At 42.0% G+C, this 23392-nt stretch overlaps 1 protein-coding gene across 1 annotated transcript in view; it reads right to left on the reverse strand.

Annotated features, from left to right (window-relative positions):
• Positions 1-23392, reverse strand: part of PLCH2 (phospholipase C eta 2) — a 1343524-nt gene that overhangs the window by 926689 nt on the left and 393443 nt on the right. The window lies entirely within an intron of this gene.

Raw genomic sequence — 23392 nt, forward strand, 5'->3', positions numbered from 1 at the left:
TGCAAGCAGAATCTGAAGAGAACCTACAGGAGAGACCCTAAATAGCCCTGAGAGAGGGATTGCCTACCTTATCAGGTATGGACCTATCAGGATGGGTCTCTGACGTCACCTGCTGGCACTGGCTACTCAGAGCCCTCCAGATTGCCCCCACACCTTGCAAAGCAAGATGGCTGAAGTCTGGGACACATTGGAGAAGCTCTGGGCCCCACCCCTGGGGTGGTGATGGACAGGGGAGTGGTCACTCCCCTTTCCTTTGTCCAGCTTCCCACCAGAGCAGGGGAGAAGGGGTCCCTGAACCGGTGTAGACTGGTTTATGCAAGGAGGGCACCATCTGTGCCCTTCAAAACATTTCCAGAGGCTGGGGGAGCTATCCCTCCCCAGCCTGTAACACCTATTTCCAAAGGAGAGGGTGTAACACCCTGCTCTCAGAGGAAATGCTTTGTTCTGTCCAGACCCCAGGAGGGCAGAACCCTGTCTGTGAGGTGGCAGCAGCTGTAGCTGCAGTGTAAGACTCAGAGAGCTGGTTTGGCAGTACTGGGGGTCCATGGTGGAGCCCCCAGGATGCATGGAATTGGCTCCCCAATACCAGATTTGGAATGGAGGGACAATTCCATGATCTTAGACATGTTACATCGCCATATTCAGAGTTACCATTGTGAAGCCACATATAGGTATTGACCTGTATGTAGTGCACGCATGTAATGGTGTACCCGCACTCACAAAGTCTGAGGAAATGGCCCTGAACTATGTGGGGACACCTTTGCAAGGGTGCTCTCACACTTAGTAACTTAGTAACTTAGTAACTTTGCACCTAACCTTCAGAAAGTGAAGGTTAGACATATAGGTGACTTATAAGTTACTTAAGTGCAGTGAAAATGGCTGTGAAATAGTGTGTGCACTATTTCACGCAGGCTGCAATGGCAGTCCTGTGTAAGGGTTTGTCTGAGCTCCCTATGGGTGGCAAAAGAAATGCTGCAGCCCATATGGATCTCCTGGAACCCCAATGCCCTGGGTACCTAGGTACCGTATAATAGGGACTTATAAAGGGGGTCCGGTGTGCCAAATGAAATTGGTAAATGAAGTAACTGGCCTACAGTGACAAATTTAAAAGCAGAGAGAGCATAAGCACTGAGGTTCTGATTAGCAGAGCATCAGTGACACAGTTAGGCACTACACAGGCATACACATTAGGCCACAAACTATGAGCACTGGTGTCCTGGCTAGCAGGATCCCAGTGAGACAGGCAAAACACACTGACATATAGGTTTTTATCTATGAGCATTGGGGTCCTTGCTAGCAGGATCCCAGTGACACAGTAAAAACACACGGACACACACTCACAAACAGGCCAAAAGTGGGGGTAACCATGCTAGAAAGAGGCTACTTTCTCACACATACCATTTGCTTACTTGTAGCCTTTTTTTGTGAATGTGCAGTGCCAGCTTTGTACTTCTTTGTGAATATTCAAAGCTTTCAGAAGGGAAGTGGCTGGAATTCCTCCATCAGACCAGCTATACATGAAAGTCAGGGGACTTCACAGGCCCATGTTGTAGAGTCTGAGGCCCATGTTATAGATAGGGCACACTGACCTGGTCAACATCGGGCCCAGACCTATCAGTGAACTCTCTAACAATGAATGCACTTACCCCAGCACAGCATTATATTACAATTATTACATCAACAATGAATATGAATGTCCACTTAAGGTGAACACTTCAATAGTCACCTTAAATGTATAGCAAGCACAGTACAAATGAGGAAGAATGGTGGTAGTCTTGTCTCTGTATGATATAGTGCAAGATGTACTTCTAGGGAAGGGCTTGGGCATGATTTGTGGACCTGTTGGATTCTGATTAACAGCTAAGAAATGTAATCATATTCACTCTGCAGCACACGCTAGTTGCATCCCTAAGAAAAATAAAAAATGAAGGGTTGAATGCTTAATTTCAGCCATTGGTAAGAAAATGCGCTGTACTTTAGTACACTTTGACTTCGAAGGATGGGCAAAGAAAACCATGCGGCCAAATAATTATCAATGCTGAGATTAATTTAAGCACTTTACCCATCACCTTTAAATTTTTCTCAGTGAGCCCTCTACATGGGACGTGGGTCTTGTGCTGAATTGACTGAAGCAGAAACCTCACTTATGAGGCCCAAATATGCTGAAACCGTACTATGTTTGTGGGCGCTCCCGTTCAGAGGAGATTGGTCTGGAAGTTCAAGCTGAGCTGTTTCTTTTGGTGCAGGCTAAGGCTCATTTGCATATGGCTGATTCCTGACAGAGGTGGCAAATTGGGAAAGGAAACTTTTGACTGGAATTTTGCCCCATTGAGTACCAGTTGCTGAGATTAAGTCAAGCATTCCAACCAACTCTTTTTAGGGTCGAGCCTGGGATAGAATACGCTTGCGCATGTGTATCGTTTGCGAGACGCTGTACTAGTTGGAAAAGGGCTCAGAGCCCTGCCCATGTCACGTCAGTGTCTTTCAATGGTTTGTGGGCTTGCTTTTTAAAATCTGCTTGCTTTCATTAGTGGAAGGCATTCATAGGTCATGCCTTTTCCGGTGGTTAGCCCTCCTCAAGCGTAGCGACCAAGTACAGAAAACATATGAGGCTCGCTGTTTTACGTCCAGTTTGTTGACTACTTTTTATCTTTTTGCGCAGCGTGATCTCGCTTGGCAGAAGTCGAGCACTTTGCATGACATCGACCCTGAGACCGTTTCTATTTCCATTTCCATTGTTAGCAGCGTGATCGCGCTCTTTTTTTCCATTTAATGAGGCAAGAAAAGTCCGGTTGAGAGTTTACAACTGCTAATAGCTCTAACTCGGAGAAATGCGAGACCCGTTGCATTGCAAATGCTTGTTTGTTTTTCTAAGTGAGATGACTTAAGTGCAACAGGCATGCCCAGTCTTCTGCCAAGAAATCCAGAGACCCCCACCTGCAACCACTGGCTTAAACTAAGCCCTGCTAACAAGAGATAATCTTGCTAGCCATTAGTGATTTAGCAAACGGGCACCGTCATCTGTGCTAGGGCCTATTCCTTGTACAGTGATTATTTATTTGTTCTTGTTTCAGTGACAAACTCAACTGCCAGGCGAAACTAAATGGAGCTTCGCCACTTGTTTAAAGAACATGGTCTGTAGTCCCTGGAGCTGGGCCCTTGAATCCTGGCTCAGGCTATTCTTTCAGTGAGCTCTTCAGTTCACAAACGTTGAGCCTGTTCCCAGACTGGGCTCTTCACATATTGCAATAATAAATCTCCTGGCAAACCTTGCAATTTCAATGAATTCAATGAGAGGTTGAGCATAAGGTGGAGAATAAGGCAAGTGTAAATCAATCGGAAAAAGTCTGCTGCCAGCCTAGAGGGCTCCCCACAGTGCAGACAACAATGTGTGTTACTGTTGGGGCCAATTAAAACAAGCATTGTCAAAGCCAATAGGACCCGCCCTTTAACTGTGTCAATGCAGAACAATTCGTTTTGCCAATACGTTTTGTTGATGCTGTTCCGCAGTCACAAAAAATGTTTTTTGCAGATGCATTGGCATCCTAAAAAAAAAAATCAAAAGAGTAAAGCATCATAATGTATATCCGTGGCATTCGTTATGCACACATATGGTTTGTGTGGCAAGATCTGCCTACCATTATGGCATATATGTGCACATGTGTCAAAAGCCAGCTGACATTTTGTGGGGGAGGGGCTTTTTAAAAAAAATTTATTTACTGTTCCAATATGACTGATGGCCATTTTAGATTATTAGAGTAATAAAACGTGACTTAAATGTGAGCTAGCGCCTTTTAAGAAAGGAGCAGCCATTCATAAAATTGCAGCTACAGGTCCCTGCTAATCACATTATTATTTTTTATAAAGGATACCATAGGAAGGATGGGATAGCAAAGGTGGGGTGGTGTGGGGTGACGGTAAACGACATACAATGGAGAGCACTGAAGGAGCTGTGGGAGGGTGGGGGAATAATACAAATAGACTAACAAACCAAAGGGGTATGTGGAGGGGATAGTAGGATATTGAGGTGGTGTTGGGTGGGGGTGCAAACCAGTTGAAATGAGGACGTGGATATGAGGGTTAGGCAGCTCACCAGAGGAGAGCAAGAAAACATATGCACTCCAAAAAGCGCTGAAAGAAAGAAAAAAAAGTAGTTTGCTAAATGCAATTAGTGGAAAGATACAAGTCATTCAGTCAAAATAACAGTATAGAGGTTGTGGTCTAGCATATGGACAAACACAAAAAGAGAAAGCAAATGCATTGAATAAGAAGCTACAAAAAGAGATTACTGGGAAAGCTAAACAATGAGAATCAATGGGTTGACCCAAAGCCCGCTCATGGTATTGGCATTGCCTATTAAATGACTTTGACTGAAGACATCTAAAAGCTGTCAGTAGGTAAGACCACAAAATGTACAGCTTTATAGGCCTAAATAAGAATTTGCTGCTCTTGCCACATAATCCTTTATCTGCATAATTTGCTAACACATTTTATTTACATTGGCCCAAAAGGCAGAGAGGGTCAGCAGTGTACCAATAACTTTGAAAAACTTAACGTTGTCACCTCTCACCTTTTTGGTTGCAGTAAGTATTTGAAAAAGCAACAAAGTTGTCCAAATTAAAAATCTTCTATTTCAATATTACCACAGATGAACGAGTACCACCACTGACATGGTCATGAAAGCAGCAGTTACTTCAAGGCACCACTAGAACTTTAGAAGAATCACAAAGACAATCCCTCTCTTTTACGGCCCTATGTTTTCATTTCTGGAGTGCATCCCATTGAGGCATGGACACACCCAATACATTATGAACTGTACTAGTCATCAGAGATGATTATTAATAGAAAGAGGTTCACCTAAAGGTCTCGAACTGTGGACAGAAGGTGAACTGAAAGACACGTTTTGCAACATAGCTGGGATAAGCTGAGCTAACCAGGCTCAATGTGTATTATGTACAAAAAGTGTGTGTGCTTGTTTTCTCAAGAAAGGGGAAAGAACAAAGCTGAGAAAAGGGCGTTCCTGTTGCACAACGGAAGACAAAAATATTAATTGTTGGTGAATAACATTTTGAATAGGATCACATAATTGTCTTTGCAAACAATCCTATAAGCTTGAGAATATGTTCTATATTAATGTGCTTTAAATAGCTGCATAATTAGCTTTTCCTTGTCACCATTTCATCCTTACCTGCTAGGTCGTTCTGAGCCTCCAGTGCTGTGCAGTTTTAACAGCTTGAGATCTCATTGAAAGTGTTGATGGAAACTCCAACTTCTCTGTTTAGTAGCTATGTTTAAATGCATGTGTTAACTGAAGGCACATCAGTATCCAGTTTACACTTATGGAGCTGATTTACCAAGACTCTGTGCCATTTTGTATGAATTTGTGTGGCTTGGCTCTGATGCAAAGTCTTGGAATTGGATCTAGTTTGCAGAACAAAAAGTATTTTATTTTGTGATGTAAAGGTGCCCTTCTCTCGACTCAATTTGTGTGTTGCGCTGCTCTGTGCCATTTCCATCACAAAGGTGTTGCATGAGTGGTACGTCAGGGCATGTGCCTGTTGTGTTTGATGCAACACTTGATCTACTATGATAGTCAAACTGGACTTTGCATCAAAAATAACGTATCCTTAAAGCAGGTGCAAAGTTGGAGAGATTTTTTAATTTCTCCAATCACTGTATGTCTGCTACACTGTACAGCCCACTTCCAACGAGTGGAATCTTACTGAGATTGTGTAGGCATTGGAGTTTTAGCTGTAAAAAAAACCTGGGATAGACAGCACACACACCTTTGCACTATTGTTCAAAGGTTCTGCCTGGCACTTGGCAGCCTGTTTGTGCACCAGCACAGCAACAAAGAACTATCTATTTTAGTTGCTGAGCTGCCTTGCACCAAAAAATAATAATCACAATTGAATTTGGTAAATCTGGGAACAGATTTAATGACTCTAGCACTGGTTTAGACTCTGGACTCTCGCTTACCAACTCTGAATTGGACAAAATCTTTCATATTTTAAGGCAATGTAATGAGCTTTCAGCAGTTCGCTACTCATTTCTTCCAGACACCTTGAGGAAGAACCAAAGATGATCACCAACACAGTGGGTCTGGAAGGTCTTAGCTAAATATTGTAACACAATCCAATTGAGAGTGCTTTACTGTCATCTATCCATGTGGCCGTGGGGTGTACACACTAGCTTTCTTTAAGTGACAAACTCTGCAAGGCACTGTAGGAAGAATGTGGAATCACCCACTTTGACTCCACTTCTGAAACCAGCCCCTTTGCGTTGTGAACCTCACACCCTATCCAGAGCACATAGTGAGTCACAATCTCTCCTAAGACCAACAGTGAGTGGAAGGTAAAGAGGACCTGTTATCCACCACAGTCTGTCATTCCATCTCTCTGCTCCTTATTTAATTGTTGAGGGAATATCATTCAATTCCTTTCAATTATAAAGAGCTGCTGGTGTCTTAGACACCTAGGAGGAGCTCAGCTCCCAGGATCCGTGAAGCCGAGGTATCCTATTTATACCATGTTTCTCTAACACAAATACAACTTCACAGCACTCCAGCATAGCCTTTCCTTGCCTGGCCCATTTTATACATAAGGTGCACTGGCTGGCTCACCCTTCTAAATGTTCATCGCAGAGCACCGGTCAGTGTGTTTTATCACAACGAATGTGCTATCCACAATGCAGCTGCATATTTCTTTCTGCCCTGGGGCAGCGCATTAGTTTAAGGAAAAGCAGCTCTTTGAAACAGTGGTCTGTCTTTCACTGTCCAGATGGCAGCGCTGATGTCACTTCACCAGAGCAGAAGTGTCCCTGCAGGCATGAGCTGTGAGTGACTGCACCCTTCTACACTGGTATCTGATAGATCCATAGGGCCCCCCACCCCACCACCACTCACCTGAGGGGTGCCCTCATTAGGCATGCTGACTGTGAGCCATCTCTTGGTAGTGCCCAGTCAGTGCACACGCCAACAGCTCATTTGCCTCTGCATTCATGCATATAGGCACAAAGGCAACCTGTGTCCTTATTTGCACAGGGGCACTCCTCCGGGAAAATCAGGGAACACTCTCTTGAAATTGCACAAGCATCTGCAACCCCTGCTATCATATCAAAGTGCCCGTAGGGTACAAAAAGTGGGGACACCCGGTGGCATTTTTATAATAAGCCTTCTGACCAGATTTTGAATTCCATGTGATCAGGAGTGTGCTTCCTTCTACAGTCTCTGCCTATTTACATTGAGGGCAACAAGGTGTTCTCAGAAGTCCTGTGGTTGGTAAACAATTGTCAGAGCTGCCTGAATACTAAAATAAAAAAGTAATAGCAAAAATAATTATTGGAAAGCAGTGGTGCGCGAGCCTTCATTACCACAATTCTAGTGACAGGTTACCTAATTTAGTTACAGCAAAGAAAAAATGATCCCAAATGTGCTCACTTGAAGAAAAAAAAATATGATGACCCTTAAGACTTTTAAATAAAACATAAGTAAATACACATTTAACTTCGGGAGTTCTTTAAAAGATACTAGATTCATTAAAAAGAACACCCAGGCAGTACATGCAAGGGTACACGATACAGACAGACGTAGTGGAGATGAGTATGTACATTAGTCCATGGATGGTTAGAAGGGAGAGGAGTGGTTCATTTGCAAGGTTTATGAAAAAGACCAAACGTTTAAGGATCAACTATCAGGAAATTCAATAGCATCACCCAACCTGCTGGAAAGTGACAAAAAGCCCTTTACCAAGCTCTGCCCTGAAGGCTCCAAAAACAATTGTACAATTATGTTTTCATGCTGACACCTGTATGAACTTTCTAAGATGCTCCTAGTGTGTCCGAGCTCAGCCACATAATTAACATCTAGGGGGAGACCACAGAATAGAGGGTCCACGCTGAGAACCCGTAGATTAGTATCCCCATGACCAGTGGCGATCCCTTGTTTAAAAAATCCAGTGTAGCAGAATCGGGATCAGGGTCTTTGCATCTCGATTGTGGAATACCCTTCCATTGAGCTGTGACAAATTTCCACTTATCCTCTCTAAGGAAAAAATTTGAAACATTCTTATCTCTAACTCCTCGCTTGCTCCATCTACTTATTGCAGGTTGTGATGTGTTGACGTCATTTGCGAAAGTTTACCTAAGAATTACTTTCAATACCCCTTTGTCACTCTTAGGATGTGGAATGGGCTCACCAAGACAGGGCATTCTCCACAAAAACTCATTGCAATGCAATGAAAAAGGCCAGACTTTTCCGGCACTCTAAGTAAGTTGGATATTCCTCGCCCTACAACAAGGCACATGTCACTAGCTATCAAAATTCCTCGCTTTCAAGCAGACGAGAGATGAAAGAGAATAAAGAAGGAAGAGGAAGCAATCATGTGCAAACAGTTGGGGATGCAAGGCTTAATGAACAGGGCGATTGAACAATAGATGATCAGATGTGTAAACAGAGAGGAAATCCCCACCAAGGCAGCCCCCTTAAGCCTTTCAATTTGAACTGCAAGCCCTGCAAATTAATATGAACTCAGAAATTAAAACCAGTGAAAGAATACACTAGGCAGCTTCTTATTAATAGGCCTTAAATTACAGAAATCTGAAATATGAACAGAGACCTCCAGTAAGGAGGTGTGTGTGTGGGCGGGCATGCGGATTCTGTGTTGATGCAATATTTGCTTTGTTGTTCCTCCCTGTTGTTCTCGTCCTCAATAGAAATCCAAAATTATTTTATTTTGATTCAAAGCAATATGAGCAGCTGCCCTCCAACAAGGCCCAAGCAGATGTACATGGCAAAAAGCCAGTACATATGCTTTAAGACGGACAGGTTTAGATTGCTACAATTTTGCAGTTGTACATCTTTTTGGAAAGAAAACATACTCACTCCTAATCTGTTTGTAATTATGTTTTTGTGCACATTTGAGCATTGTACGTTGAGATGGAACATATTTTTTCAAATGACACAATATGAAACTTGCGCCACCAAAGACCTCTGCTAACACCATTTGGGGTTGAAAAAAGACATATTGTGGATCAGTGGTCATTGAACAACCCTTTGTTAGTCTCTAAAAAAGATGTTCACTATCGAAGGTAACCATTCACGAAGAGAAGTAGAGCTCACCCATGTATGAGGCGAAGTAAACCAGCAGCCTTAGAACATCATCTAGTGGTGGTGCCAAATTACTACACAAGGTAATTTAAATGCCATTTTCTGCATAGGTTGAGGGATCCAGTAATAACATGTTATATTGCCTGGAGTGCTGCAAAACCTCACATAGTTCCATCAAGAAACAAATTAATTCACAGCTCCCTGCAAACAGTTTGGTTGTGTCAGGTTCCTGTTCTAATTTGACAAGATCTGAACTTACCTGACATTGAAATTCAAACCTGTTCTGGCAGTTTTAAACTTTTTCTATCTTTGTCACTTCTGTAATCTTATCTTATTACCCAGGCCTTTCACATCCCTGTGGTTAAGAGTTTCTCCTTTTTATTACTGATAAATAACATATATGCCTCATTTTAGAATTATGAGGTTGATTTAAATTGGTTGCAAAAGAAAATTTTCCAGCTTCTGGAAAAAGTGCAAAATCCTGAGGAACCAGCAGATTTATTTCCTCCACAATAAGATTATTCTGGTAGTTGGAATTCCGTCCACCAGTGACTCCTCCTTGAGATTCATCCCTTACTCCAAAATTTGTCAGATTTTCACTTACCAGTCAACATTAAATGAAGCCAGAGGCTTCTTGGTGATATCATACTAAAGTGGTGCCAGTATAATTTTTGGCTCTCTTTACGAGTGGCTAAACTCTACCAAGAGTTATAACTCGGGGTAGAATCCCACCACCCACAATTACAAGTGAAGCTAGCCATGCAATGATCAGGTCTGCAAACTTCAGACCTGATATTCCAGGCCTGAAGAGGCCAGACCTATCTTTGCAGCTGCAACGGCAGTGGACATAGAGAGCAGTGCTTTCTGGACCTCGCCAATACCTGCAGCAGCACCGGGGAGCAGGCAGTGCTCTGCAGACCAAGCAGAGGCCTACACTAACCTTGTGGTTCCTCCACTACCCCAGACATCCAGGTGACCTTTTACAACTGCCCAGAGCAGGCAGAAAGTTTCAGCAATTTTCTCAATGGAATTAAGAAAAAAGTGTGTAAAAGGTCCCATAATATCCATGCCAATGCAGTTATCCCCCATTCCAAGGAGATAACTTGTGAATACTGAAATTTAGAATATGGATACCAGCCAAAATTAGAGGTTCCGGCCCTCTAGTATCCACACAGCTAATTCCGGCAATCCCATAATGTGGTTCTTTATCTTGTAAAACCCCAGGTGACCACAAATACTAGACCTAGTTTATGGGATTCCCTCCTTTGCCAGACTCTGAAGTTAACAAACTCGAATCAAGTTTAGATCAAGAGGTTTCTCTGAGTATACAATTTTTGGCAGGCTTGACCTCATGTCACAAAATATTGCCCTTCCTGCCGAAATAAAAAGACTGATGCAATTTTGGCTGTATTTATCTTCTCTTGAATAGATTACAGCATCACCATGTGCATAGGATTCTAATATACACTCTTCTTATGTTTTAACAGTCAGAATTTCACGGGTTGGTGTGATGTTGTATGCGAAACTTTGACTTTGTCATTGTCACTTGAGACCACTGCACAGCTTTACCCCTTTGCCGCACTCTGAAGTTAACACACTTGGAGCAAAGTCAGATCAAGACGTTTCTCTGAACCAACAATTTTTGGGAGGGTTGACCTGATGTTACAAAATATTGCCCTTCCTGCTGAAACAAGAGACTGATGCCATTTTGTCTGTCTCTATCTTCTCTTGGAAAGATTACAACATCTCCATGTACGTGGGATTTTAATAAACACGCTTCCGAGTCAGAAAACCATGGGTCGATGTGATGTTGTATGAGAAAATTTGACCATGTCATTGTCACTCTAGACCACTGCAGACCTCTCCACTGGTTCTATGCATATCACGTTATCTTTTTTGCAAGGCTCCATTTTCTACTATAGACCTGGGAGATCGCTCTTTTGTGACACTCAAATTTTACTCCAGGTTCTACATTTCAGTTAAGCATTTAGACTCACTGGTCCCAAGTATCATAAGACTGAGCCTTTCAACAGATATTGGATTCATTCGGCATTTGGAAAAACACTTACATCCTTTCTTGTCTGTTGCGTTCACTTAACCAGGAAATGTCTGGATTTGGGTTGATCATATTAAAATGTTTGTTTCCATCACACTTCAGAATTATAAAAAATGTTATTCATTTGTGCTTTACTAACGTGATATGTTTGAAATATATTTCCACTGTTTATTTACAGGTATTCCATTTTGTTGTGTGTTAAAAAAAACATTAGATATCCTACTGCCTTTCCTATCGCTCTCCTTGTAAGCCTGCAAGACTGTCATACAGTTCACTTTACAAAACCTCCTAAATTTTCAGTTAGCAAAACAAAAGTAAACACCAATATCTATGTTAAAAGAATTAGGAGCAGTTTGTCCTAAGATATAGCCTGATATTTGACCTCTATCGCGGAACGCATAGCAAATGTGACAAGATAAAAACAAAACTTAAAGGCCTATTTATGGCTCCTTCACCTTCTCAATACTGGCATGATTATTTTGGGGGTGTTGTAGCACCCCTAGCGCCCATACCTTCAGCACCTATGGGTCAAGACAGAAAAGTGGAAAGTTGACTTCCAAGATGCATTGGAACAACTAGAGGTTTCTGCAAAATATAGGGCTGAAGTCCAACGCATCCTACTGAGAGAAAGGTATGGGACCTGAGCAACAGTCACAAATTCTGAGTGCTTTCAGTAAAGAAATTCATTTCGTCGGAATAAGAGGTGCTATGATTTAAAATTAGACAGTGGTATGAAACATGCTTAGACGTACAATATAGTTCAACACACAATTTCGATAGTTTATAGAAGTCTCCTGAATCGAAGGATGGCCATATAGGACCATATTACACATAGGGGGTTATTCTAACTTTGGAGGAGTGTTAATCCGTCCCAAAAGTGACGGTAAAGTGACGGATATACCACCAGCCGTATTACGAGTTTCATAGGATATAATGGACTCGTAATACGGCTGGTGGTAAATCCGTCACTTTTCCGTCACTTTTGGGACGGATTAACACCTCCTCCAAAGTTAGAATAACCCCCATAATTTGTTATGTATTTTTATATAAATTGATTTATACATTGTTTTAATGCTCTTTAGAAAGATTTGGAGCATTTGAACATCATCCCCAATTTTGTGTATAGCATTCCCTGTTTGTTTGAGATTCCAGATTTGCCTGTCAATATTCTGAGAAATGTATGTTGTTGGTTGCAGGAACAAATATTATGCTAGTATTTAAAATGTGTTTCTATGCAACAATGTGAAGTAAGTGAACTGTTAAATGGAAAGCAGTGAGGTAAGGAAATAAAAACAAGTAGATTTATCAGTTTTACACAATCCCCTTGTTTGCTTTATTAACAAATGAAATAATTACCTTTTTAGCATTGTTCACTCTCAGGGCCAGCCAATTGCATCTTGACCAGCCAAGCAAATTGTGTTTTCCCCGGCCCACGGCCCCCAACCCCTGGCCCCCGACTTGGACACCTTCTTGATCAAGATCTAGCTTTCTGGGAGATTTTGTTAATCTGTTTTGGGAGTATTATGTTTAAAGTTCCAAAGGGAAATGGCATGGGGAAAAGATGACTTGGGACCACCCCTGTTTCTTGGCCCCCTCTTAAAATGTCACCCCAAAACTGTCAGTCTCTACCGGTACTCTAAATGCTTTGTGTGCAGCTTAACCTGTGGCAGTTCATTATCTTATCAATGTATATGGAGGAAGTTTGTTCTCCGCTGTACCTGTTTTGCCCTAGAGAGGGAAGCTTACCCTGTTTAAGAAGTAAGCTTAGTGTCTTTCTACCTTTGCTGGACCTTCTTTGTGAGAACTAGAGAAAAACATGCTCCGTCATTCTCCATGCTGTGACTTGTCTAGCTTTATGAAAGAAACTTAGAGCCAGATTTGTAATATGGCAGACATTTCTCTGGCATGGCGATGGAGTAAATTTCTCTGTCGTTCAGATGGAGGTCCCGTCTGCCAGATTCCGAAATGACCTCCATTCAGGCAGTCACTTCTTAAATTATTTCCAGGAACTGCTGTGACTGCAATCCTCATCATTGCTTTTTGCAGTTTAGCGCCTGGCTCTGGAGCTCTGTTTTCTTTGTAATTGTTAAAAAGAAAATCCCAAAGCAGGATTTTCTTTTTGAAAATAAAAAAGAAAATGTTCTCCCCACCATGAAAGTCCTCTACATTAAAACAAAATCCCCCTCGACTAACGTCTATTAAAGCTAGGTTGGTCAGAAATGTTTGGCTTCCTAAAAATGTTGTTATGGTTCTAAAAAACGTTGGAAAGTACTGATGTATATGAAGGACAATCTGGCTGTTTCAACCCACTCTATGTTTTGTGTAAGAGGGAAGTTTGTCCCCTTATTGTCCATTTTTACATTGTCTACATGTATGAATGAAACTTATTCTTTCTATATCTGTGGTGTAGCTGCTTCATGTGAGATAGGGAAGTTTGCTAGTCGTCCATTCTGTACCTTATTTATGTTTATGAAGGAAGTTTTGTCTGTTTCTTGCCACTCTCTACCTGTTTTGTGTGAGCTAGAGAAGCGTTCCATGTCCCTATCCATTCTGTGCCTTATCATATGTGTATATAAAGGAAGCTTTGTTTCTACTTTCTATCTGTTTTTTTCTAGGAGAGGGAATCTTGCTGGGTTTCTGTCCGTTCTGCACCTTGTCCGGTGCTGAATGTGAGTCATTGGCTGCCAGTGAGGCCCACTGGCACATATTTTTTGGGACCAGCACTTAGTTTTTCACATTAGATATTTACTGAGCACAAAGACAGAAACACACAAGTAGGACGAGAAATATGGCAAAACCGTCACAAAAGGAGAAGGCAGGAACCTGCAAGAGTGAGATAAAGGGAGAGGGACTGTCTGGTGGTGGATTAAAGAGGCAGGAGGTGGATTTAAGACTACCAGTCATCGTATTTGGTTGACCAATATTTAATTGCACCAGTAATGGACTTCTGATCAAAGCTTCAGGCACCAGCACGCTTTCTTTTACAAATTAAACAATGGCCTTGTCTATGTATATGAAGGAAGCCAGGCTTTTTTCCTGTTGTGCTGTTCTCATTTAGCATTACTTTGTTTTCTGAAAGTGAGGAAAACTTGCCCTACTTCCACCCGTGCTGTGCAATCATCAATCCCTGGTGCTGCCAGTTGGCTACCTCCAGTAGCCCTTCATTTCTCTGGACGACCTCAGATTTGGACGCAATGATATGTTATCTGCTGACACTCAGCTGTATCTCAAGGACCAGTGGCAAGAGCAATTCACAGCATGCCACTCTTGTCTTCAAACTGCAGTGTAAGAGATTCTATCTTCAGGCTACTCGGCACTAGAAAGACATTACCGGCCTCCCATCGCCATCATCACAGTAATACCTCCAGGGTGCTACACTATGGGCCTGATTACGAGTTGATGGTATTGCTGGGGTGATAAATGCAGAAGCGAAATTTATGTTACTGTGCTATAACAACACACCAGTATTAGCAAACAATGAGTTGAACACAAGAAAAGGGGGAATTATCAGTCATAAAAAACATAAAAAACAAAACGTGGGGTTTAACCACCGTTGGGTTTAGCACAACCCTAATGTTGACCACACTCTTTCAGAGTACCACAACTCCAGCCAGAGAAAACAGCCCTCCACACAGCTGTAGTTCAATACTATATTTATCTTACTTTACAACTGGACAAGGCTGCCCTCATCCTTTTCCTCCTTTGGTCGCTCGTGCAGCCAGTGAGGTCTATAGAGAGTTATAAAAACGAACCACTATGGGGATAAATCTTTACATACATTACGTCATTGCAGTTACTGTCCTACGGATGGCGCTTTATATATTGAGGCATTATGGATATATGGCCTAGGGATAGTGCCTTAAGAATTGTGGCTTGTTGTCTGGATATGTTACTTTACATACCATGGCACTATCGAAGCTTTCCTGGCTCTGGCGTTTTACGTACCAGAGCAACCCTGGCCTGTCTATCGTCCATTTCATATGTGGCAAATACTGGCATACTATGGTGGACACTGGTCTAAGTAAAGCACTATACATGGAAGGGTATTTTGAAAGTTGGCTTGGATACGGTGATTTACATACAGGGCACACATGAACGATCTCCTAGGTTTGGTACTTTGCATACTAGAGCAAAACTTTGTGACTTTTGTGCTTTGCACGTCTTTCTCTAGTGTACACTTGTCTGCCCATGGTGCTGTACAAACTGAGATACTTTGAAAGGAGGAGCGCTGTATTCCATATTAGGAGAATGTGGAAATTGGCCTGGAGTGCTTAACATGAAGGGATGTGGGAAAACCACGTAATTTGCTTTCGTGTAATTAATTATGCAAAAAGATCACACAACTATGCAAAATTACACATAATTATGAGAAATATAAATATGTCATTGTGTGCTATAGTTTAGCACTAAATGCATCCCCGTGGCACAATTCGTGTTAAAAAATAACACCAAAAAGATAAGCAGTTTCAATGGCAACCACTCACATTTAGGTCACTAGTGTTGTATCTGCGCTATAATGCATGCTTGTGCAATGTAAAAAAGGCTTAGTTTTGGGGTTATTTCAAAAGTTCTCCTTTAGAACTGCCTACAAAATGCATTGCTTCACACCAAATACATATAATAAACAGTGCTCTAATATTTACTGTTTGGCTTCATCCTTCAGTGCAGTTTGTGGCTGGTATTAAACTGTACTGAAAGTCTGTTTCACCTGTTAAGTCCTTGCCTGTGCAGCTATGGATGCCACAGGCAGGTTTTTACTGAAACAATCACAAGCATCTTCAATAAAGTGAGCATTTAGCAAAAATGCAGGCAGACTGGAGCCTCTGCTCTGCTGGCAGCACTGATTACAGGAGATATATGAGATTACTTTTTCCTTCTCTCAATGTATACCAGTCAGTGCCCCCGAGGCACGCTGAGCCACTGCAGTAACAACACAGGCTGTTTATTTATTATAGATTGCCTTATAATGTTGCTGGTCCTGTCATCCTTGGCATTAGTACCCTCAGGTGCGTGAGTATGAATGGTACTAGTCGGTACCGCCGACAAGTGTTTACACTGACTTCACACATGTGAGCAAGCGCATTAGCAGAATAGGTGCACTTCCAAATAATGCAAGTAATTACCTGAAGTAATTAAGGATTCCAGGATGTTATCTTCTCTCCTCCTGTGGCCTGGTAAAAACAACTCTAATAAGAAAGTTACAACTAATACTACCACCAGTGTGGCTTCTACCACTACTGGTGTTGTTTTATTTTTATGTGGCACTTTCTACTTTTTAGGGTCGGGGCTGCGTCGCATGTGCTTGCACATGCGTTTCGCTTGCAAGACGCTTTAGGAGTTAGAAAAGGGCTTGGAGCCCCGTCCATGTCACGTCAGTGTCTTTCATGGTTCATGGGCTTTCCTGTTAAAATCTGCTTGCTTTCATTAGTGGAAGGAATGCATACGTCATGCCTTTTCCGGTGGTTAGCCCTCCTCGAATGCAGCGACCAAGTACTGAAAACATGCGAGGCTTGCTGTTTTCTGTCCGGTTTGTGGACTACTTTTTATCTTTTTTCACAGCGCGATCTCGCGTGGCAGAAATCGAGGGTTTTCCATGACATCGACCCTGTTACATAGTTAATTGTGCTTTTGCCAGTTATGTAGTTAATTGCACTTTTGCCAATAGGTTTCACTACGAGTGAAATGTAGCAGCATGATCGCGCTCTTTTTTTTCCATTTAATGTGGCAAGAAAAGTCCAGTTGGGCGTTTACAAATGTTAATAGCTCTAACTCGGAGAAATGCGAGACTCGTTGCATTGCAAATGCTTGTTTATCATTGTATCGACCTATGGATAAAAGGAGTTACTGATTAATTGGCCTTCAGTTTATCAGCATATATCGGGTGAAGGGCTGAGGAAGTGCAGACATTAAGCCTGTAGCCTTTACGTTATAACAGATAGAAGTAGAAACCGTTTAACTCACTGAGCTATCTTCTACTGCTGGTGCTACCACTAGTTCTAATACTAGCAAGCTAAGACCAACGTCATACACCGGTAACTGCACCTACTACAACGTTTCATAAATTAAAATTGGATGCGCTCTTAGCCCAGTACCAACCGTTGAGTGATATTGCTGCCAGGAAGAGACTTATCAAAGAGAACAATAACAAAGGTGCACCCACTAACAAAAAAGTCTAGAATCCTAAATCTTATACAGTATTCTCTATCTGAATTTCCTTCCTTCCATAAAAACAGCCACAGCCAACGCGTTTCATTCAAAGAAACTGAACTTCCTCAGGGCACAATTTACGTATTTTCTTTTCATCAATATCTATTCGTGACACACAACGCCATATCTCCGGCGGCAGACATGGACTCTACTTTGGGGAAGCTCTACCCTGCTATATGTGAGAATTATAAGATCAAATCTGATGGAGAACAAACCATGACATACAGATGTCACTACATTGTTACTTTTGCAGGTAACATGTAAATTGAGCCCTGAGGAAGTTCATTTTCTTTGAACTAAGTGCAAAGAAATGTGTGTATTTTGATCAGTTGATCAGGCTTGTCTGGGTAAGCAACGTTAATTGTGGCAGTTTATGGAACGAAGGAAATCCAAAAAAAGAAGCCTTCATAGGATTGAGGATTTTTGACTTTTTTTGTTACTGGGTGCACCTTTCCTTATTGTTCTCTTTGACTAGTTCTAATACTGTAAAGACTAGCCTTATGACCATTAGGACACCTAATACTGCTGCTACTAGGAAGCAGCACTACCACTAGCAATAATACCACTATAACCTTGTATGTTGTCACACCTTGTACTACTAATAGTAGTCGTAATAGGACTAGTTATGGAACTATCAGTACTATCACTAGCAACACTGACACTACTATTATTTCTAATATAACCACCATTGCTATTAATAGCAATACATGTATTGCTATTGCAACTGTTAATGTTTCAACTATCAGTGCTACTGCCTGTGCTGCTAGTACTAGTACTCATGTTCGTAATGCTACGAATCAACCCGGTTTACAACTTTTGCCGCTAATAGAAGAAGTACTAATGTGAACTACTATTAGAATATGCAGACAGGTCTAGGCAGACGGGAATCCACAGCAGTACTTTCATTCATGAGTTTCGGATACTCTCATAGTAATTATTTGAGGGTAGTAACTTGATGGCTACTTTGAATGAAACAAGTAGTGTGTGTATTTTGATCAGTTGGTCAGCCTTGTCTCGGTAAGGAATGTTAGAAAGGGCCTACAGTTCAAAGCGTAGTATAGGCCAAAGGATAGTTATTGGAGTAGGGATTTGAACAGAGTGTTCTGAACTTCTGTGGGACTGCATGTCTCACATGAAGTATTCTGTAGGGTGAATATGTGTTCTGATGTTATGTAGGGTAGCTAGGCTCATACGTTTCTTGTTTGCATCAGCTGCGTTTTAGTACAGTGTTCAGGGCATTGCTGAGGTTTGTGGAGGTTAAAGAAACTGTTAATATCTATTGGTCTATGTCTTGGATTTTAGTGATTGGATGCTCAGCACATGTATTACACAGTTCTTGATAAGCGAGAAAGTACCCATGAGTGATGGATCATTGACTGGATTAAAAGGCATATTTTGAAGTTTTTATTGTTATTGTTCGATGTCTTATCTGCCTTTGGAAAATGATGTAGTCCTATATAAGTGAGTTTTACAATGACTTTTGCTTAATTTCTTCATTTTTTGATGGATGGAAGGCAACAATTTGGAGGGGCTTCTTCTGTGGGAGGCGTAGTGTTCCTCAGTGGTGTATGGGCATCAGAGGCAATACTGAGCCAGCTACACAGACTTGTCACGAGCATCAAGGGCTTTATTTGTCCATTGTGTGCTATTGGTTGCCTCACAGTCCCTTAGAATCTGTTATTGTTTTTAGCTAGCATCATAGAGGCACTGGCTCAGTGTTCCCCTGGGAAGGAAAAGATAGTTAGGGTGACTGCTAAGAGCTCACCAGATTTAAATACCTTGTAAATTGTGATCAAAAATTGATTGGAGGATGAATTTTGCATTAAAATATACTGTTAAATGATGGATTCCATTTCACATAATTATACATATTGTTGCACAACATTTCTAAATATCAAAGGCAAATTATGTGATTTTCGCCCACCTTTGTCAAGGAATGGGAAGAGCTTAAGTCTGCAGGATAGGGAGTAATGTGTAATTTCTGGATTTGTGGATGGCAATTTAGGGAAAACAGTTAATTAATCCTTAGATATGTGTAGGACAAGATTAGTTACACGCTGGTGCTTTATAATCGCATGGATGTGAGGCTACTATATTTGTGTACTACAGCAATGCAGTTTGCAGTGTTGATGGGTTTGGTGTGATGTATTATGTGACACAAGGTCTGGGGAAATAGAGGCACCGTTATAGTAGTGTGGCCATGTAATCCAGATCATATTCATTTATTAAGATAATAGGTTGCTCACAGGGTGATAAAGGGTTGGGCATTTTGCTGTCATCTGTAGTTTCCAGGGTAAGGAGGTCAAGAAGAATATTTTGCATATTGGAAGCTACCAGGTGCTAGGTGCGCTAGGCAAAGTTCTTGTTCATTAGGGTCCTAGGTTTATTTGGAATTATTATGGTGATCTGCAGCGGTATTAGTCTAATCTTGTTGAAATTTGGATGTAGGTTTTGGGGATTGTAGCACTGTGTAACATAGACACTGCAGCAATGAAGTTGTTGGTTGAGATGGTAGTGTGTGATTGGAAGTGTTAAATAGGAGTGGAGCAATAGGTCATCAGTGAGCAGGAAACTACACCTCCCTTTGCCTTCTTGTGGTGAATATGCCATCCGAGGTCCCACATGGGCGTTTGGCTTTCCTGATGGTGAGAGAAGTCTATTGGGGCAGAGCATATGTTTCTAGGTGGTGCATGGTATGGCTTAATTCTTCACAATTGGTGGCTCAGTAGTAAGAGATGTGAAAAGGCAAAGAGATAAGAAAGAAAAGGGTGTTAGGTGTGATGGAGAATGGCAAGAGAGAACGTGGCACGAAGAAGGAGAAAGTGAACTGAAAGTGAGCGCATTAAGCTGTGGAGAGCAAAACAGGGCTAATTAATATAATCTCTTATTATTGCCTAACCCATTATTCGTTGCTTATCAGCCTAAAAGAGTGAACTCTGGCATCTCAACCTACAATAACCTGCATAATGTAAGCACATCTATGCAGTTACGAATCCTAGAAGATTGGCTTAGCCTTAGGGGATCAATAAAATAGATAGCTGTGAGATGGGTGATTATTACACTTGCTTTTCACAGTGCTACAAGGCCCAAAGTCTGAGGCAGCTGGTGATACATAAAGAAGCAAGCAATGTTTAGGTCTGGCGTTAGCCAAGCCCTTTTGATTCTACTAAAATTAAGTACATAATATTTTTACTTATGTAGCCTTTCACCCACACCTCTTCATCCATTGGTCAGTTATTGTGTCATTCACATTTCTTTTCTGTCGACTACTGCATGGGGCAGTGGGTCAGCCTACTTCAGCCACTGGCTACTGTGACGGTATTCTGGTAAATATCTTCAATACAGGGACTCAGTTGTCAATGATGCTTAGAGATGGCAAAAATGTGTTTGCTTTTAGCCAGTCTTTATTATTTATATTAGCAAAGCTCTTGCAGCTCCTTGAAAATAATGTTTTACAAATATCATGACAGAACAAAACAACCATTGACCAAGCTGATAGGCTGACAGAAAATATCAGACTGATTGGCTTTGCCAATGCGTTTTTGTGGTTTGAGGAATCAATCTAATTTTGCCATGGAGAGGTGTACACCGATGGTGTGGTCCTATTCTGTTCTTGTTTTAGATTCACTTAAACCTCTTGATGCTAGTGCTCCACTTCTGCCCAAAATTGTATATTTCATTTTGAGAGAAAGATGGGCCAGGTATGAATCTTTCCCATTGCCCTTCCCCTTACCCCCTCCTCCATTCACACAGTACAGTTCAGAGCTCACAGTACTTTCATTATTAATGCTCAAGCAGCATCTGAGTCTTCCTCCTGCAGACAGATGCAGCTGGATATTCTTATTCATGGAGTGAGAGATGCCCAGGTGGGGTACCGCCTGGGGTCACTGTTACAGAAGGACGGATCAAAGGCTGACTAAGCAGTTCACCTACAAGAACATCTCGGGGGTCTCGCCTTTCCAGGGCTGACGGCTTGAAGGACGAGTACCCACCAGACTGTGTGTGGTAGGCAGTGCTTAATTTATAAAATAATAAGTGCCATGACTTTCACTTTGCTCAGAAGCCCACGGCCAGTGCTATGGAAGGTCAGGATGTTAAATACCAAGGCTGTTTAGTTTTGATTCCACTGCATGCCTCTTTAATCCACCAACAGATATTCCCAGGCTCTTTATTTCACTCTTGCAGGTTTTATTTTGTTCCTGAATTCTGCCTTTGTCATGTTTTTCTGTCTTTCTCTCTCTCCTGCTTTCTCCCTTTGGTGTTTTTCTCTGTTGCTCTTGATGAAAGTCTACTGAGGAAAAATAAGGGCCGATCTCCAGTTTTGAGAGCAAATGGGCCCCACCTGCAACCAGTGACTCAAATTAAGCACTGGTGGTAGGGGTGAAGAGAGCCCCCTTCTTGATACCTAGACATCCCATGCAGTGTGAGGCAGCGCTCAAGGAAAGCTATCTTATACCATAAAAGGCCAACTTTCAAGGTACAGTCTGCCAACTAAAACTATAGCAGCGTTCCCAGGGAGTGGCATACCAGCAAAATCAGGATATTATGGAATAGGCCAGGAAATTTAACAGTTTCTGTACTGGTCCCTTTGGAGCCAAGCCCACTGTTTCTGACCCCCTCCCAAGTCCCACCAACCTTTTAGAAGCAAGTCTGAGTGTTGCTTCTGACTCTATAAGACCTTGAGTCTTTCACAATCACCTTCCTTTTAAGAACCAGCTAATGTACAAAGTTAAAGCAGCCAAAGACTGTGCACAGCAAGTCCTTACATATTGCAGCACTTTGGCCATTCCCTTAAACTAAAGTGCTTGCCTGGTGTTTCTCTGGTAGGGTGCCTTTCTTGTGGGTTTTTTTTCAAGTTTCAGCAAGGTGGGACTATAGTAGTGCTAATGGAGAATAATTGCATTGGCATTAAACATAGTCTATCAGGCAGATAGTTAAAAGAAGCCTTACCTGCTCTGCCTAGGGTTGCATCTGATCTGGCTGGTACTTTCATGCTTAGACACGAAAAAATGTCAAGAAAAATGCCACCTGAAAGTCTCCTCTGCTCTAGACCTCGAGCGCTGCAAATATTGAAATTACCTTAGCCAAACCTCTTTATTTGGTACCCTCCTAAACCTCAACCAAGACAATATTCATTTTACTTCACAATAACAACAAGGAAGAAATAGTACAAGGGTGGCTCAAAACCATGAACCCTGAATGCTTCGAACCTCAACTTTCATGGGATGCCAAGTTACTTCGATTCACACTGGACACCAACCTCACTCTATAGGAGCACACTTCCAAAAAACAAAGAGGGCCTGATGCCTCCTCTCTTCTAAAGTAAGTGAAACCATTTTGTTGTTCATGCCTGGTACTCTTGCATCTGGATCTAGTAACGCCCTGCTCCATGGCCTCCCAAACTCCACACTGACAACCCACTCCCCTCCTAATGGCATCTTAAATGCTGCAGCACTCTCATCCAAAGCCTGAAGAAATAGGATCACATCCTACAGATTCTGATGGACCTCCATTGGCTCCCCATACCAGCCCACACCAACTTTATGACCAGCTGCATCATTTACAAATCAAACAGGACCAGCACATGTACTTGTCTTGCACTTTTTACTTTTCGTGACGCTCCGGTGGAGAAATGCCCTGCACCGTTTTCACAAGATGGCGTTAAGCCACTTTTTGTGGTTAAACGCCACCTTGTAAATACGGCACCTTCACACGCAGCACTTTGCATGAAAGGGGCGTGTAATGGGTGTCACAGCAACACCCATTGCATTTTGATGCTGCCTCAGATTTACAAGTTTTCGTAAACTTGAGGAAGCATCAAAATCTAACGCCACCCCAGGGGTGGCGTTAGCATGTACAACGAGGAAAAATGATTTCCTCGTTTTTTGCTCTTTCTATGTGTGCTGTATTCTGCAGCACACATAGAAACAGCAAATCACCTTTTAAGATTGTTTTTGTGCAGGAAGGTATTTCTTCCTGCACAAAAACAATCTCCCCTCAACGCAGCCATCCTTGCAATATGT

Source organism: Pleurodeles waltl, chromosome 6 (assembly GCF_031143425.1).
Source record: "Pleurodeles waltl isolate 20211129_DDA chromosome 6, aPleWal1.hap1.20221129, whole genome shotgun sequence".
NCBI classification, from domain to species: Eukaryota; Metazoa; Chordata; class Amphibia; order Caudata; family Salamandridae; genus Pleurodeles; species Pleurodeles waltl.